The following is a 16,016-nucleotide window of genomic DNA, read 5'->3' as shown; positions in this document are numbered from 1 at the left end:
AATTGCACAAGACTATACGCAAAGCATTAAAGCAGAACAAGGTAACTTTAGCAATAGAGCTCCCCCTGCAGCTCCCTTGTGAAAATACACTCAGAGAACAGACCCAAAAGCTTTTTGTTGTTGTCGTTTATCATTTTCTCAGTATAATCACGTACAAAAACGTGAATGTTGCTAAATATTAAAAAAGAGCCATGGTTTCCCAGGAGATTTGTGGGCAATATTGCAAAGGCTGATTTTCTGCCCAGAGATAGCAGAGGGAGAGGACGGACACTTCAAACACCCCAAAAATACATTATTAACCATCACAGGGACTTACAAAGACGTTTAATAAGGTTCAAAAAAAGGTTCTAAAAATAATAAATTCTCCTTTAAAGGACTTTCTTTATTGAACTTGAAAGGAAGTTGCCCGTGCAAATATGCTTGAATTATTGATGGTTTATAAAGCTTTTACAACATATGGATAGTTGTCATCTTTCATTGTTTTTAATATTGCATAATTTGAAGCTACTCAAAGGGATATAACCATTTACTTTGCCTCTCTCAAAGCAGGGTGTATTGCAAATTCAGATGGCTAATATTGTATTGCCCACAAACCCGGAAGAAAGAGCAGCAATAACTGAGCATTTGCGGTCCAACCCTGCTTCACTTTGCCTTACAACAATAACTGTTCTAAAGCTCTGATTGCGCCTGGAAATGAATGCATGTAAATACTCTGTGAGTGAGGATTCAAATACTGTACCTGCAGCATCCTGTTTAAAAATCAAGCAGTGCATGGTAACCACTAACAACGGGCTGTGTATCAACTTCCCCTGAGGCACATTTTACTTTTCAGCTTCTGTTGTTTTGGACACATAACTGAACATTGAGAGTGCTTATAGGAAATTATGTAAACTACTTCATGGACTTAATTAAGCCAAGTTCAACATTTTACGAGAAAACACGTGCAGGGCAATTAAACAAAGACTTCATATCCCCCCCCTCTTTCCGCCTGTAAAATTATTAATAACATGTTACTATGGGCGGTATCCACAAACTCCATGGCTCATGCTAATTCCGGAGGGGAATATTAGCACGCAATATCAAACACAATACTTTCTATTAATTACAGGCGAGCAGAAAATCAGTGGGATCAGCAAGCAATAACGCTGACTTAATCCACATTTGTTTTTGTATTAATATTAATGTGTTCATATAAAGCCCAGTTCTGATTAGTAAGACCTTAAGGCTTGTAAAAAAGGCTGCTGGGATTTGTGAAAAATGCTCAAAACATAAAAGTAATATGGGATGTTTATTAACTGGAAATATAAGAGACTCAAACACACTGGAGATTAAAGAATGTGCCACCCCCGGTGTTTTTTGTTAGTGATTAGCATTTTATTTGGCTTTGTATTTGACTTGAGACTACATGCACACAAGAGAAATGGTCTCAGATAGAATTTCCTGGTCCATCAGTTTCTATAATCTGATTTAAAATGTATAAATGCCCCAGAAAACACAATGAAAAAATGTCTTACATAGTGTAATTAGGGGTGGGTGATTTCGACAAAACATATCCCAATAATGATAGGTAAACAATATTATGTCGATTCAACAGAAATGTGTAAAACATGTCTTTAAATGTGTTAGTTGAGGTTTTATTCTGTCAAATTTATCACTAAACTGCAAAAATAAATGTAATCTTCGCTTTTTGCACCTTTTTTTTTTTAATTATAAGCGATACATTAGATAATCAAATGTTGTATGTCTTGAAAATAACCTTCACAAGATGCAATATCAATAATTTTAAAAAAAGAAGAGAAAAAACATGCATTTCATGTTTTAATATCAAGACTTAATTTACCTTGCAAATGTATCCAGACGCTTTAATATTTCAGACTTCCCTAGAAAGGCATTTGAATATTTGTCCTTTTGTCCTTGTCCTTTGAGTTGCTTTCCTGTGCCCCTCTGAAAGCGATAGACCTGAAATGTGTGTATCTCCCGAAAAGTAAAACACCAATTCAAACCCATCCACCATGTAAGCGTACATCCTGACAGCTACAGTTGCTCTAAAAGCACAGAGCAGCTAATGTATTTGACCCCATTTTCCCTGAGGAAGTACTTGCAGATGAATGAATCAGCATGTTTCCATACGTCAAACAGTTTCCCTCCCTCTAATTCTGTTCATTGTATCCTGAGTGTCCAAAACAATCCATGCATGCATTTAATATACTGTAATAAAGTTTGAATTCCTGCCAAGTTGGCTCACATCTGCTCATTAAGCATCAAAGAGAATAACTTTTCTCCATCTTCGCCTTTGCCCCTTGTGTGTTTGGCGCCGTGTTGTGTGGAGGGGAGCTGTTTTAATATTCTCACCACCTGGAATCACTCCTAAGATCTTGATAAAAAAGGCGACTGTTGTTTGTGCCATCTGCTTGCATAGTGGACAATGACTTTATAAAACTCTAACTCTTCTCCTCTGCCATGAGGCTATTTTTCAACCCATGTTTTATCTCTATTCTAATCCTCTGTGTTTGGCGCATTTTCATACATATTACAGTGAAGCTACTGCTCTTACCCAAAGCTGTCCTTGACTATAGAAGGTTCTTTTCTCTCTGTGGGAAATAGCATGATGGTTGGGTAATATGCGTCTGCAGCCTTGTCGGCCTCAGGATCTGCCTGAAAGAACGGTATTTCTGTCTTTTTTGAAGCTTCATTGAAAGATCTTTGTGTTGTGTTCCTCATCCCTGGGAAATAATTTTATAACTACATATTCCTTATTTGAATGATAAAGACAACCAAGGCCAAATATCCCTTCATATCTGTTTTCATAGTCATATTGACATGTGCTTTCCAATTCCTTCACCTCACTTATCCATCTATTCCCACTATAGAACAAGAACAATGACTGATTTGTGTTTGTTTTTATTCAGCACTGCTTTCTTTGAATTTGCATCTTAAGAGCATTTTGCAGACTGTCCTTGAGTCTTCACACATTCTTGGAGATGATTTTGACTGTGTAAACGGGGTGAGCAGGATCAGGGCCAGTCTATGAGATAATAGGGACACAGGTGTTTTTGTACAGGACATTTCACATAAGTTGTTCTTCTGCTTCTGAACTCTAAAAACACACAGATGGTGACACGGCCAGGCACTGCCCTCATCTTTTGTGGGATCCAGAGGTTCTGACTCCTCTGCTCCAGTGTTCTGTCACCAGAGTTGTGAGTGATGAGGGTCAGCTCCCGGGTTAAATGACCTGACGCGAAACCCTTCATCCGAGCACCAAGTTGCCTGGTAACAGTTGCCACTGCAAAGTGCAGTCGGTGAGTGCCAAAACTCTCTTTAAGATGCGCACAAAGACCCTCACATTATCGTTAACCTGGGGCATTGCATTAGATAGAATATAGTGCCCATAGGATGCGCGCAGCTCCAGTCCCAGGCCAGGTAAGTGCGCTGTCTCCGCTGCACATACGCTCACAGCATAGAGGCTGGGGGCTGCTCAGCCATCAGTGAAATGGAGTGCTGCACAGAGCAGACTGAGCTTTATTCTCTGCTTTCCCACTGGGTCCGATTCACGCTCAGCCGCACCGCTCAGATGTGCATCCTCGTTGGTGAGCAGCGCCGCTTGCTCTCAGTAAACCACCATCTTTATCTGAACATTAGAGGGACTTCTGTGCTGATTGCCCTCTTCACACAACCTTTTACACACTTTCTTAAGAGGTGCAATTCACGGCTGTTCTTGCGTGTCTTCTTTTCACAGTGATGCATCTACCTGACTTAGTGCAGCCATCTGACTGGTCAAATAATTTGTGTATTTTGTACATTTTCTACATCCATTTCCTGTTGCTCTATGATAAATACAAATGAAGCACTTTTCACTCCAGTAAAGATACTATTTTGTATTTTCAATTGATGTGCTCTTGGAACATTAGCACAGACATGCACAGACTGAAGTAGATCTTTCATAATATTAAAGGCACTTGAAACTGTTTCAAAAGGACTTAGCAATTCCTTTATATTTAGATGTATGTAACTATTCTGTGGTACATCCTTTCAGTTCTGCAGATTCAATGGATTTTCATCAGTATCACCTTCTGATCTTATTAAGCATTTTTTTCACAACAATATAAAACACATTCCAAAAATCACCAACTGTGGCTTTTTTGGGTGTCTTTGCGTCCTCATGTGTCCCGCCTGCGTACCGGCGTTGGTATCAGTTTGGTCTGTAGCAGAGGGCAGTGTCAGTTCTAATCTGGGACAAAGCGGCGATGGAAAGGTCAAACTCGGCAGCACAACACCAAGAGATACCATGACACACAAACACACATGATACCGACACATATAGACAGTTTGAAACACAGGAGCACAAAAGAGAAAAGATATTTATGAGCAACATGGCTGACGCGGAAAGGTCAAGATCCTCACTGGGGATTCACAGCTGTATGCCCCCTGCCCGCCTGTCTGTAGATCTGCTTTATGTGCGTGTGCAGCAGACGCAGATGTGCTACTCTCAAGTGGCTGAAAAGACAATGTTACGGTGCAGTAAGAATCCCAAGCAGAGTTTAAAAAGGAATGGGAGCCAGGAGAGTTGAGTGCGAATTTCCTTAAAGTGCTCCATTTGGTGAATCATTATTGAAGCCTGCAAAGAGCCTTTCCGATACCCCCAGGAGCCCTAACAGTCACTCCTTCTGTCTTACTTCAATAAATGTCAGGTGTTTGCTTTTCCTCTACGAATTTGACTTTTATAAATCCTTGTTTAGAGTCGGTGCTTGGTCTGATTTGTCCATGATTTGTCCTGTCTGAGACCATATTGTGTCCAGTAAAAGATCACAGTAAAAGTCCAAATATCAAGTATATGGGTAATAATGGTGTTGAGAAGCTGGTTTGTTTGGTACTTTGACAAGGACAAAATTGTTATGTTGAGAATTGGGCATTTAAAGAAGCAAGAAAATCTGTTGTTTTTTCCAAAAATAACACAAAATAACAATACTTTTACCATTGCGTCAAAACTAGTTCTGATAAAGCTCAGAACATTCTAAACTGGTTCATAGGAAGTATTATTTTTGTATCATTACTTTTGAAAAATACAATATTTTTGATATTTTTGAGTACTGACTTGGATCACTAGCTTGATTCTGTTTTTTTCCTGGTCTAGACCTGGTTTTAGTCTCTATTTAGTCCTGACCAAGAATATTATTAATATTATTGAAGACTGTTACTTTTCTGATGGTGTGTCCATTACCAGCTCGTCTCTATGGAGATGTTATTGCCTGGAATACTCCACGGCATTATGGGTAAAGGAAGGTGACATCACCAGGCCAACCACCACTTACACTAAGAATAGACATTTTTCTTTCTAAGGATTTCTTTGGTGTAGGCTTTATTACACACGACAGTATTGCGTGAAATGGGGATGAGACTGGGGAAAGACATTGCAGCAAACTGTCGACAGCAGGATTCAAACTCACAACGCTGCCCACATAGAGCGCACATGTGCTATCCACTCCACCACTGGGCAGCACAATATTACATGATTTTAATGTCTTTGTGAACAATAAAACACCTGTAATGAAATAAATGGGAGTCAGTTTAATATTGTGGAACATTTGAGGAAAAGCAATAATATATAGCACAGTATCATACAGTTAGTTGTGTCCTCTGCAGGATTTGGACATGTCACAACCAGCTTGGTGTGATAAATAGCAACATGTAGCGAGCAAACATCTCTCAGTCACTACAAATACTACACAGGGTCGTCAAGACAGTCACTAGTACTGCCTTTGTCCTCTTAACACATGCAGAGTCACCCACCCATTCAATTGTTCAGAAGGTTACTATCCTCTCCCTGCGTTTCTACTTCGATCTGAGCAAAACAAACGCCTGCGCTCCCTCTGGATTTGGAGATAAGCAGATTGGTTTGTCCTTTGGTGGAGACAAAAGCAGCGCGGTCCACACAAAGGTTTGTAAAATGGCAGCACAGTGGTGGGAAAGAGGCAGCGAAAGCCTAAAATCTAATGCCGCAAAATGTCACTTTCCATCTCGATAATAAAGACATGCAAATTCTCCACCCAGGTAATTTTTGTCATGGTTTTTCAGATCGGGATTCTCACAAGACTCGCCATTTGACTTCGTTTGTAGTCAGCCGGAATTTACCCCTAAGCTTTTCATTTAAAAGGACAGGAATTTAGCTCAAACATTTTCTAGTTCGAGCAGAAGGCTTTTGCACTCCCCATCTCTCTTCATCTCGGAGAACAATGAGAAGTCAGGCCGGCTGCGTGCGTGCGTTGAGTGTTTTGAAATGCTAATCACAATTGATCTAGATGGGGATATTAAAAAAAAAGAAGAAAAAAAAAAAAAAGGGTGATTGCTGTCGGAGAGCGCAGTGTGGGGCTGATTCACTGCACCATAAATATTAATGGTGGCTGTCTGTCAGAGCTGGCAAAGTCACAGACAGTCCCATGATTACCCACTAAGTGCCACGCCGAGCCACATGTACGGTGATTGGTTCAGACAAGCACCCCTGCCCCATCCCATTCCTGCACGCCCGCCCCGTAGACATACAAAAAAAGCAGAGAGGCCCTAATTGAAAAGATAAACAGCCACGGCGATGTGTGCAATGTCAGGGTTGATTAGGCCAAGCTTGTCGTACCTGGCTGCGATTTATTAGGATCTAATGGAAGATGTCTCTCTCGCTATCGGGAGACAAAGAGGCCACGGCGAGAGAGCACTGACACGAGGACACGCCGAGAAATACTGATATGTTCATGTGTTTGTCTTTTCTGTTAGAGCCCGCAATTGGTGGAGAGTGTCCCGACATCTATGGGCCTTAGGCTGGATACAGACAAAGTAGAAATGGTCTGATTTTTTAATTTGTTGTTTTACCGACAGCGTTAACCGATATTTGGTCTGCTGTTGTGGCTGATAACCGGTGTGTGGCAATGTCATTTTAAAATCCATAGCGAGGATTATGGATTATAATGTATATTTTTGACTAATTGTTCTTCTAGTTAAATTTGTACCCGTTAAGGCTCATTAATGCTCCTTTTTGTACGTAAACAGATCTGTGCGTTTAAAGCGCTGTTAATATAACTCAATTTATTCCATTTATACTTGCGCCCACAGCAGTTGAGCTTCCACTGTTGCGCTGTGTTCACTACTGTCCCCACTACTGTCCCCACTACTGTCCCCACTACTGTCCCAATTACTGTCCCCACTACTGTCCCCACTACTGTACCCACTACTGTCCCCATTACTGTCCCCACTACTGTACCCACTACTGTCCCTACTACTGTACCCACTACTGTCCCCATTACTGTACCCACTACTGTCCCCACTACTGTCCCCACTACTGTCCCCATTACTGTCCCCACTACTGTCCCAATTACTGTCCCCACTACTGTCCCCACTAATGTACCCACTACTGTCCCCATTACTGTCCCCACTACTGTACCCACTACTGTCCCCACTACTGTCCCCACTACTGTCCCCATTACTGTCCCCACTACTGTCCCAATTACTGTCCCCACTACTGTCCCCACTACTGTACCCACTACTGTCCCCATTACTGTCCCCACTACTGTACCCACTACTGTCCCCACTACTGTCCCCACTACTGTACCCACTACTGTACCCACTACTGTCCCCACTACTGTCCTCACTGGTCAGCACATGTACAGCTCATTTGCTTACGTACCAAATGGACAAAACGACGCATAAGACAGATAATAAATCTATTTGTATCCGTATATGTGTCGAGCGCAGAGCATATTATGTGACCATTTACTGTGTTCTAATTCTGACACACTGAGGATAACAATATCTAATAAAATATCTGACACATGGACACACAGACTTATGTCGCCCATCCCTACAGAGAAGATCAAATTCATAGTCACACTAATGAAGCCTGCGTAACTTCCTATAAGTGATCTGTTCTTCTGTATCTGCCTCTGTATCTACCTGCGTTGCACCAATGAAATTTCCCCATGTGGGACAATAAAGGAATATCTTATCTTAAATTCAGCCTGGAAGACCTAACTCCACCCATCTACATCAAGGCCACCATGGAAGGACCCCTCTCCCCAGCGCCATCATCGCACTCAAGCGGGCGCCCGCCTGTCCGTCTGTGAGAGTCAGATCCCTCACTTCACCATGGACTCTCCCAGGTTTCTGCGCTTATCCCAAAGAGGTTATGCAGTTTTTCCTGGCCAAAGAAGTAGGGTGAAAGGTCAGGGGGCGTCTGTACCATGGCCCTCGCACCTGCTCCTCATCCCCAATCAACGCTCCCAGTGACTCCTCCCCGCTCCCAATCAGCACCAGGCGGTCGCATTTAAGCCCTCAGGCAGATGGCTCGGCCGCTCAAACCGTACTGCGACCCACCACCTCCCCTGCTCCTCCTCTAAATTCCCCTCATCCTCTACCTTCTCTTCACATCTACCACCACCAGTCTCCAGGCTCCGGGGGGAGACATCTAATACAAATAGATCATGGAGTGCCCATGATCGCAACGTCTTCCGCCGGGGTCTGAGCGCCAAATAACTCGCAAATAAAGCTTGCTAAACAGTCCATTCTCGTGGTCTCTTTGTCTCTCCAGGGTGAAATGTATTCAGGATATACATTGAATCACCTTTTCTCATTGTTTTGGACTGTGGTGGGGTGTTGGAGTACCTAAAGCCAGAGAGATCAATGTTTGTACCGGCACAGGAAATAGTACATTTGATCCTATCCTATCCAAAGCAGTACATATATATCAAACATAATACTCGTTTTCGAACTTCTACGGGCACTAGTGTTGTCAAAAGGGTCTTTCTTGCTGTGCTAACCATTCTTTCATCCTAATTCTGTTGTGGCTTTGTTAGCTCGGTACAATTTAATTCTCTTCTTTGCTGTACATTCCCACACCCAGAGGGGCTGGTTTCAGGCTGGCTCTTTCCGGAAACAAGCCAAATGCAGTTAACAAATGTTGACATGACTACAGGCTCCAATTATTTAATATTTTATATATTACTTACATATCAATTATTATGTGCCATAATGAATTTATGTTTAACATTAACTTGAAGAAGTCTTTCTTATCTGGATAATTGGAAGCCATGGGTTGCATATTTAATAGAGGGCAAATATTGCTTTCAACACTCTTTGTGTAGAAGTTAACTGTATAATCCACATAGTTCTAAAGAAGTTCTAAGTGGAGCAACCTCTGTCTTTTTCGTTGACCTCACGCACAAACAGGCCGGCCACAATCCTCCCGGCGTGTTTGAAGGCTGTCATTACTGAGGCCAGGCACGTCTGTATTGATGCTTCTAGAGTTGGCAGTCAGCAGAGAAGATCCACCGAACATCCTGGGCCATGGAGGAAATCAATGGTTCCCAGGGCAGCAGAAAGATCCTGTTTGTGTCTTCGTTATTGGATTGGAACAATTCATTCCAACAGGTGTTCCCAAGTATAATCCACTCCCTCCTCAGGTCAGCTGCGCCTTTCCTAAATCCCACCTGAGCGTTGACATGGAAATTTAAAACTTTGCTCTAAATTTCCATGTGATCCACTTCTTCCCGATGGATTTTAAGCTTTCTAAAATTCTTTTTGAAGCAGTGGACCAATCGCAGCTCAGTCAGTAGAGGCACTCCCCTACTAACCTGAAAGTTTGAGCTTTGCACTATTGCATTAAAGATGGGACTATTTATTCTGGCTCAGCGCAAACCACTTCAACCCAACAAAGATTAATTACGTTGCCCCATTAATTACGTGTTTATTTAAGGTCTGTCAAATTGAAATGCATTGACTCTCCTAGTATTATGACAGAGCTAATTCAATTTGTGTTGCTTAGTTGTAAACACATCTTAGATATAGTCTTGTTTTACAACGATGAGTGGTTTAAAAGTCACCAAACAGTCCCGAGGATGCATTCACCTTGTGCATTCAGCTGTCAGCCCGCGCCGCGCTAACAAGAAGAGGCCTCGCTAATTGAATCCTAAACACTTTCGCTTTTGCTCATCCTTTTCAGAATTCCAGCAGTATCTAAAGAACTAGTATTAGTTTAAAGGTGCACCAAGTCACTTTTCTGGTAGAGGGTCCACAACCTGCTTGTCGGTGTTATTGCTTGCTTGTTGTGGACAGGCAGGTCAAGTTACAGGTCAGATCTGTGGACAGGTGACATGCGACGAACTATTGGTGCTATATACTTTGGAACATTTCAAGCAAAGCAATAGAGAGACTAGACAAAAGGCTGTGGTTGATTTATAAAGGTTCGAGAGTGATTTCATAGAAACCCTTTTTCCAGTTTTTAAATATACAAAACATGACAGAAAATCACATAAAACAGAACATGAGAAGCGAGTGAACAACAAAAACATCCAAAGAAACATTGTCCAACGTTAACGCCCCATTTAATCCAAATTCTGTCAAATTTGTCCCTTTTCAAATGAAGTCTGAATGGATTGGAGATTTTTGAAGTCCAAATACATAGTTCTGAAGTCAAGCGGAAACGCAACGTCAAAAACTGTCTTCTGTGCTTTGTTTATCTCAATTTAGTATTTAGGACTGTCCCAAAACACGTGTCAGATTTTAGAAATATGAACTACTGGTATGTTTCCTTCTAGTTGATTAATTGTGCCGCCCTAAAGACAAGCAGAACGTGTATTATGTTTTATGCTTGATGGTAAAAGTATTCACTGTTGAACTAATATTTAAGTGTGATTCCAGATTGTAAATATGAATGTTATTTTTTGCTGATATTATAAACATGAACACTAGAGCACAACTGCAGTATAATCTGACTAATCTGCTTTTTTCAGATAAACTCATACAATATGTTTCTTTTTCTTTAACACTAGACTTTAGAGTGCACCATAATTGCTTGTTTACTTTTTTTTTTTTTTTTTGATTGTCAGCCATTTCCAGTTTCCGAGAAACTTTCAACAACGTGTTTATGTAAGACAACAATGCCAATAGAAAGAAGAAAACATTTTTGTTTAAGAGAATTTGAGAAAGCAGTTTGAATTTTACGTTATTTTCCTAAGAAGCTGCTGGATATCAATGAAAAGTAGTGGATGCCCAAATATTGAACTATCCGGGAGATAAAACACATATTTTCCTTATTTTTTGTTGAGAATGTACTTTTTTTTATTTATTTTTTTTTTATTGATTTTGCATTTAAAAGACACCACATAGTGCACTCAAAACATCAAAGCAAGTATAATCATAAGTTACATAAACTTATACATATCTATATACACATATACCGGTACATGTACATGTATATTCACATCAGGTGCTGTAACATTGGTACCCACCACTTGACCGAGGAACCTAGCATCCCAAACTGAGGCCCACCCCAACTGGAACCAGTGTCGAGGGCAAACGCACGGGCAAGCCAACACCGGACCCCCCAATTAACTTCAGGGCGGCCCCGACCCATGCCGGAGCCAGTACTGATCCAAAATGCGGAGCTCACAAGGCGCCTTCATCCCGTGTCCAGGAATCCACTCGACCGTCCAAGAGAAGGCACGGAAATTGGGATCAAGCCTCTTACCCCGCGCCAAGCCGAAGCTGGGACTCCAGCACCGCACTATACATATACCCGTACATATACACATACACACATACATACCTACGCACCTACACCCCTACACCCTAACACCCTTACACCCCTACACCCCTACACACCCCCTAAAAAGAGAGGAGAGGAGAAAGGGAAAAAAAAATAAAAAAAATAATAATTAAAAATAATAATACAAATAATAAAATATAATCATAATCATCATAATAATAAATAAATAAATAAATAAATACAAATAATAGTAAGTACTGTATTTTACATCTATAAGAGGTTTTGGAGCGGCACCAATTATGTTCTTTACCTTGAGTTCCATATCTACAGTAATATCTGCTCACCATGATCCCTTCAATTTATCAAGTTATAGCATATCTACTTTAATGATTACTAAGTTTATCCCGTAAATTTAGTGATAGTTTTCTTAATCTGAAAAGCCCATGGTAATCACCTTATTCCATTCCTCTCCAAAAAAGGAGGCTAGTGGGGACCAGTTTTTAACAAATGGTCCTACAGAGCCTTTCAGGACGTGTGAGAGCCTCTCCAGTGGCATTAAGGACATGATCTTCTCCCTCCACATATGAAGATCTGGAGGTTCATCGTCTAGCCATCTTTGTAGGATTGTTAAGCGGGCTGCAAATAATAAAATTCTCAAAATATATTCATGTTTCTTCTCAGAATGTGTGTCTAGTCCTAAAACAAAACAATAAGGATCTGCTGGGATATTTATGAGTAGGAGGCGTTTGATTTCTGTTCGGACACATTGCCAAAAATGTTGAACTTGGGGACAAAACCATATTAGATGAGAGTATGTTTCCAAACTGGCTTTACATTTTCGACACTGTGGAGAGCTTGTAGAATCACATTTACTGTGAATAACTGGTGTCACATGAAGCCTATGGATTATTTTGTATTGGGTTTCATAAGATCTATTAGAACATGCAATTTTCTTTGCATTTAATAATACTTCTTTGCATTTAATAATACTACTACCAAATGGGCTCCAAAGTCATCGGTCCAAAGATTTTTACTTTTTATCAAAATGGGTTTGACAAACATACTTTTATACAAATAGCCTAAGCTTTTCTTTTTCAATTGAGCTGCCTTAAGTAGAATAGTTTCAAGTTCATTATTATACGGGCCATTTTTATAGAATGGAATTGAAAAGATATAGCTTATCTGTAAATATCGATAGAAATGTGTCTGTGGGAGATTATATTCTAACTTAAGTTGAAAAAAAGATTTTAGGTTTCCACCAGAGAAGAGGTCTTGGATCTTGTATATACCGGCGTCTCTCCACATTTTAAAGCCTGCATCTGTGCATGATACTGGAAAATCGGGATTATCATAAATGGGTGCTAAAAATGAATATTGCTCCACTATTCTGAAGTGTCTGCGCACATTTTGCCAAGTTTTGAGGGTATTTTTCACAACAACATTCACTCGCAAGGACCACAACCCCATGTTTGATGCAACAGATTTATTGAAGAACGAAAATGAATAATAAGTATGTATAAGCAATGGATGCCGTTTTGGGGCTTCGGTAGATGAGGGCTGTAGGCTCCCGGGCCTTTGAACCCCAAAAGAAGCCTATGGAAGAAGTGCTGATTGAGCGGACTGAAGGTCGCTGAGGTTATGTCTGGTGTAGATTTCGAACGCCGTGGAGGACCAACGTCCCATGGTTTTGATGAAGCGGTCGGGAACTCCGCGACTGGAGGCAGAAGTAGCAGCACCGATGCGGAATGAATGTCCGGAAAAGAAGTTGGGGCAGATGTTGGACCTAGTAAGAATAAGTTTGAAGAATGGAATGAACCAAGACCTGGTCGCGATTTGGCCAAGTTCGGTTGTGAAGAGCGGGTCGTGAGGAGAGGCGCCGTGCGTAGACCGGTACGAGATGAAGTCTAGAAGGACTTCGGAGGGGCTCAAGACGGAGTTGAGTTTAAATAGGAAAATTGGGGTTGAGTTACCGCTGTGGTTGGTCTTGCTCTGTTTGAGGTGGAAAACTAAGCAGTCGCTGGATGCTAGTTGGAGATCCTTGATGCAAGGGTGACGAGAAGGGTCGTGGATTGAGGTAGAGGGTGCGAACTCTGAGCAACGGAGAAAACCAAAGAAAGCGAGAAGGAACATCGCTTCTAGGGTGCGGGTGATGTGAGGGTGCAGGAGGTTGGATCTGATGGTGACGAGACATCGAAGAAGGAGATCTGACGTGAGGGGGAGCATCCTGCGGATCATTGGGCGACTCTGCCTTTGCAAGCCTTTGATGACCATCGTGGCTTGTGTGAAAACTGGAACGGGAAGAGAGCAGCCTGAGAGCAACCTGGAGAAGAAGTTGATGCCGCTCAGGTAAGCTTTGATGGTACCAGGGGTTAGAGTAAGATAGGTGAAAGCAAACAAGATGTAATTGGTTAATGAGAGAATGTCAAGAGAGGGGAAAGGCAGGTTAAAGTAGCTGTGAAAGGAACGGAAGCTGTTCCAGGCGGTCCAGTAGGAAGACAACGTTCTGGGAGTGAAGCTGTGCAGGATAGCAGATCGGGAGATGAAGAGGAGGTCGGCCAGAGCGGGGTTCATGTGTGGAATGTGGTGGCTGAAAATGGAGGGACAGGAATCGGTAGGGGGTCTGCCTCGGGAGCCAATGTCCTGAATTTCTGAAAAGCAAAACGGGAGAGAGAATCGGCAACAGAATTAAGGTAACCGGGAATGTATTTCGCTCTGAGGATGAATTGGTGCTTGATGGACAACCAGGTGAGGCGGCGGACGAAAGGCATGATGGGAAGTGCATTGCTTCTGCCTTTGTTGATGATGTCAACGACTGCGAGATTGTCGGATTGAATAGCCACGCACGTGGAAGTCCACTCGTGGCCCCAGAGAAGAGTGGCAATGACAACGGGATAGATCTCGAATAAGGCGGAGGAGGATGGACCGGACTTATGAATGAAATCGAGAAACTCATTGGGCCAGGGGGCTGAGAACCACCTGCCTAGGTAATAACCCCCAAAGCCTGCTGATGGTGCAGCATCTGTAAAGAGAGAGATGTCTAATGGGGCTGAAATGATGTCCCGATAGAAAAGCGTGATACCATTCCAGTTGGAAAGTAGCAAGTGCCAGAATCGAAGCTCTGACTTGACCGACTTGCTTAGGATGATTACGCTGTGGAGGGATTTAACGGAAGATGCTAGTGTCAACAGGTGGGAAATGAATGCTCGTCCTTGAGGAATGATGCGCATGGCGAAGTTGAGATGACCAAGGAGTGAGAGGAGCTGCCGTTTCGAGCATGAAATGGCGACGAGGAAGTTACTGAGGAGGAGGGAGATCCGGTTCAGCTTCTCTGTTGGGAGGGAAGCTTGGTATTTGACTGTGTCGAGGGTACTGCCGAGGAACTCTAGGGAGGTGGAAGGACCCAGGGTCTTCTCTTCCGACAGGGGAACCCCGAGGGACGAGAAGACGTTTTTTAGAGTCAACAGGTCGCGTGCCGGAGGGGACGAGATTGGCGAGACGAGCAGAAAGTCGTCAAGAAGGTGAACCAGGAATGGTACATCATGTTTGTTAAGGAAGATCCAGCAGAGGGCTTCGGATAGGCAGTCGAACAGTTTGGGGCTGCTTTTACATCCGAAGGTGAGACGGACAGCAAAGTAAAAGGCACCTTTCCAGCAGACGCCGAAGAAACGCCAGAAATCTGGGTGGATGGGGAGCACTTTGAAAGCGTTTGTGATGTCGGCCTTGGATAGCCAGGCAGCGTGGCCGGCCAGTTTTATTAGAGATATGGCGTGGTCGATAGTGGCGTACTTGAGTACTTGAGGCCCGAAGTCCGGGACCAGCACTTCCCTGGACAGCAGAGTGAAACCCCCGACATTAAACAGCAGAAGCCCCACTCACACCGCTCTGAGTCATATAGAAGCTCCAATAAGTATCAGGAAAACCCCAAAGCCACCAGTAAAGATCAGATCTTGTCCAACCCATGCGCCACCCCCGGCACCAATACCCATCCAGGTGAGCACTCAGTCATGACACCCGTCTCCAAGCTCGAAGTCTGGGACGCAATATCCCAGCAACTCATTCTATGTATACATCGTGACACACGCCTTTTCTGTTGTGCACACATATATTTTACAATATGTTATAAGTTCACATGAGGAATAGGCTGGTAGTCCATGGTCCAATACAGACAGGAGTTGAGGGATAGGACCAAGTTGACGTTGTAGATAGTTTTTTTTTTTTTAATGTTTATATATTGTCGTAGGTGTGATTGTTCCATATGTGATGGTTCACTAACCTGGGTCTGAAGGCCGATACACAGTTCTGCCTCCGCAGGTGAATGAAATCGTTGATACTTGCCCCTGTATGTAAAGGACAATATAGCTGGAAAATGCATAGTGTATCTTATGCCCAGTGTTTGGAGTTTCTTTTTCACCGGGAGAAAAGCTTTGCGTTTTCCTTGAACTGCTTCACTGAAATCTGGGAATACGTGGATCCGCTTGTGTTGGAACATTAA

General features: G+C 42.5%; 1 protein-coding gene across 1 annotated transcript in view; it reads left to right on the top strand.

Moving 5' to 3' along the window:
- The window catches only part of LOC140362778 (cadherin-4-like), a 297,462-nt gene that overhangs the window by 64,151 nt on the left and 217,295 nt on the right, over window positions 1-16,016 (top strand). The gene's annotated exons all lie outside the window — the stretch shown is intronic.

The sequence above is a fragment of the Eucyclogobius newberryi genome, unplaced genomic scaffold (genome assembly GCF_026437365.1).
Source record: "Eucyclogobius newberryi isolate DKJ021-1_F unplaced genomic scaffold, fEucNew1.0.hap1 SCAF_17, whole genome shotgun sequence".
NCBI lineage: Eukaryota > Metazoa > Chordata > Actinopteri > Gobiiformes > Gobiidae > Eucyclogobius > Eucyclogobius newberryi.
The sequence above is the reverse complement of the archived record's forward strand: the minus strand, read 5'-3'. Positions and strand labels throughout refer to the sequence as shown.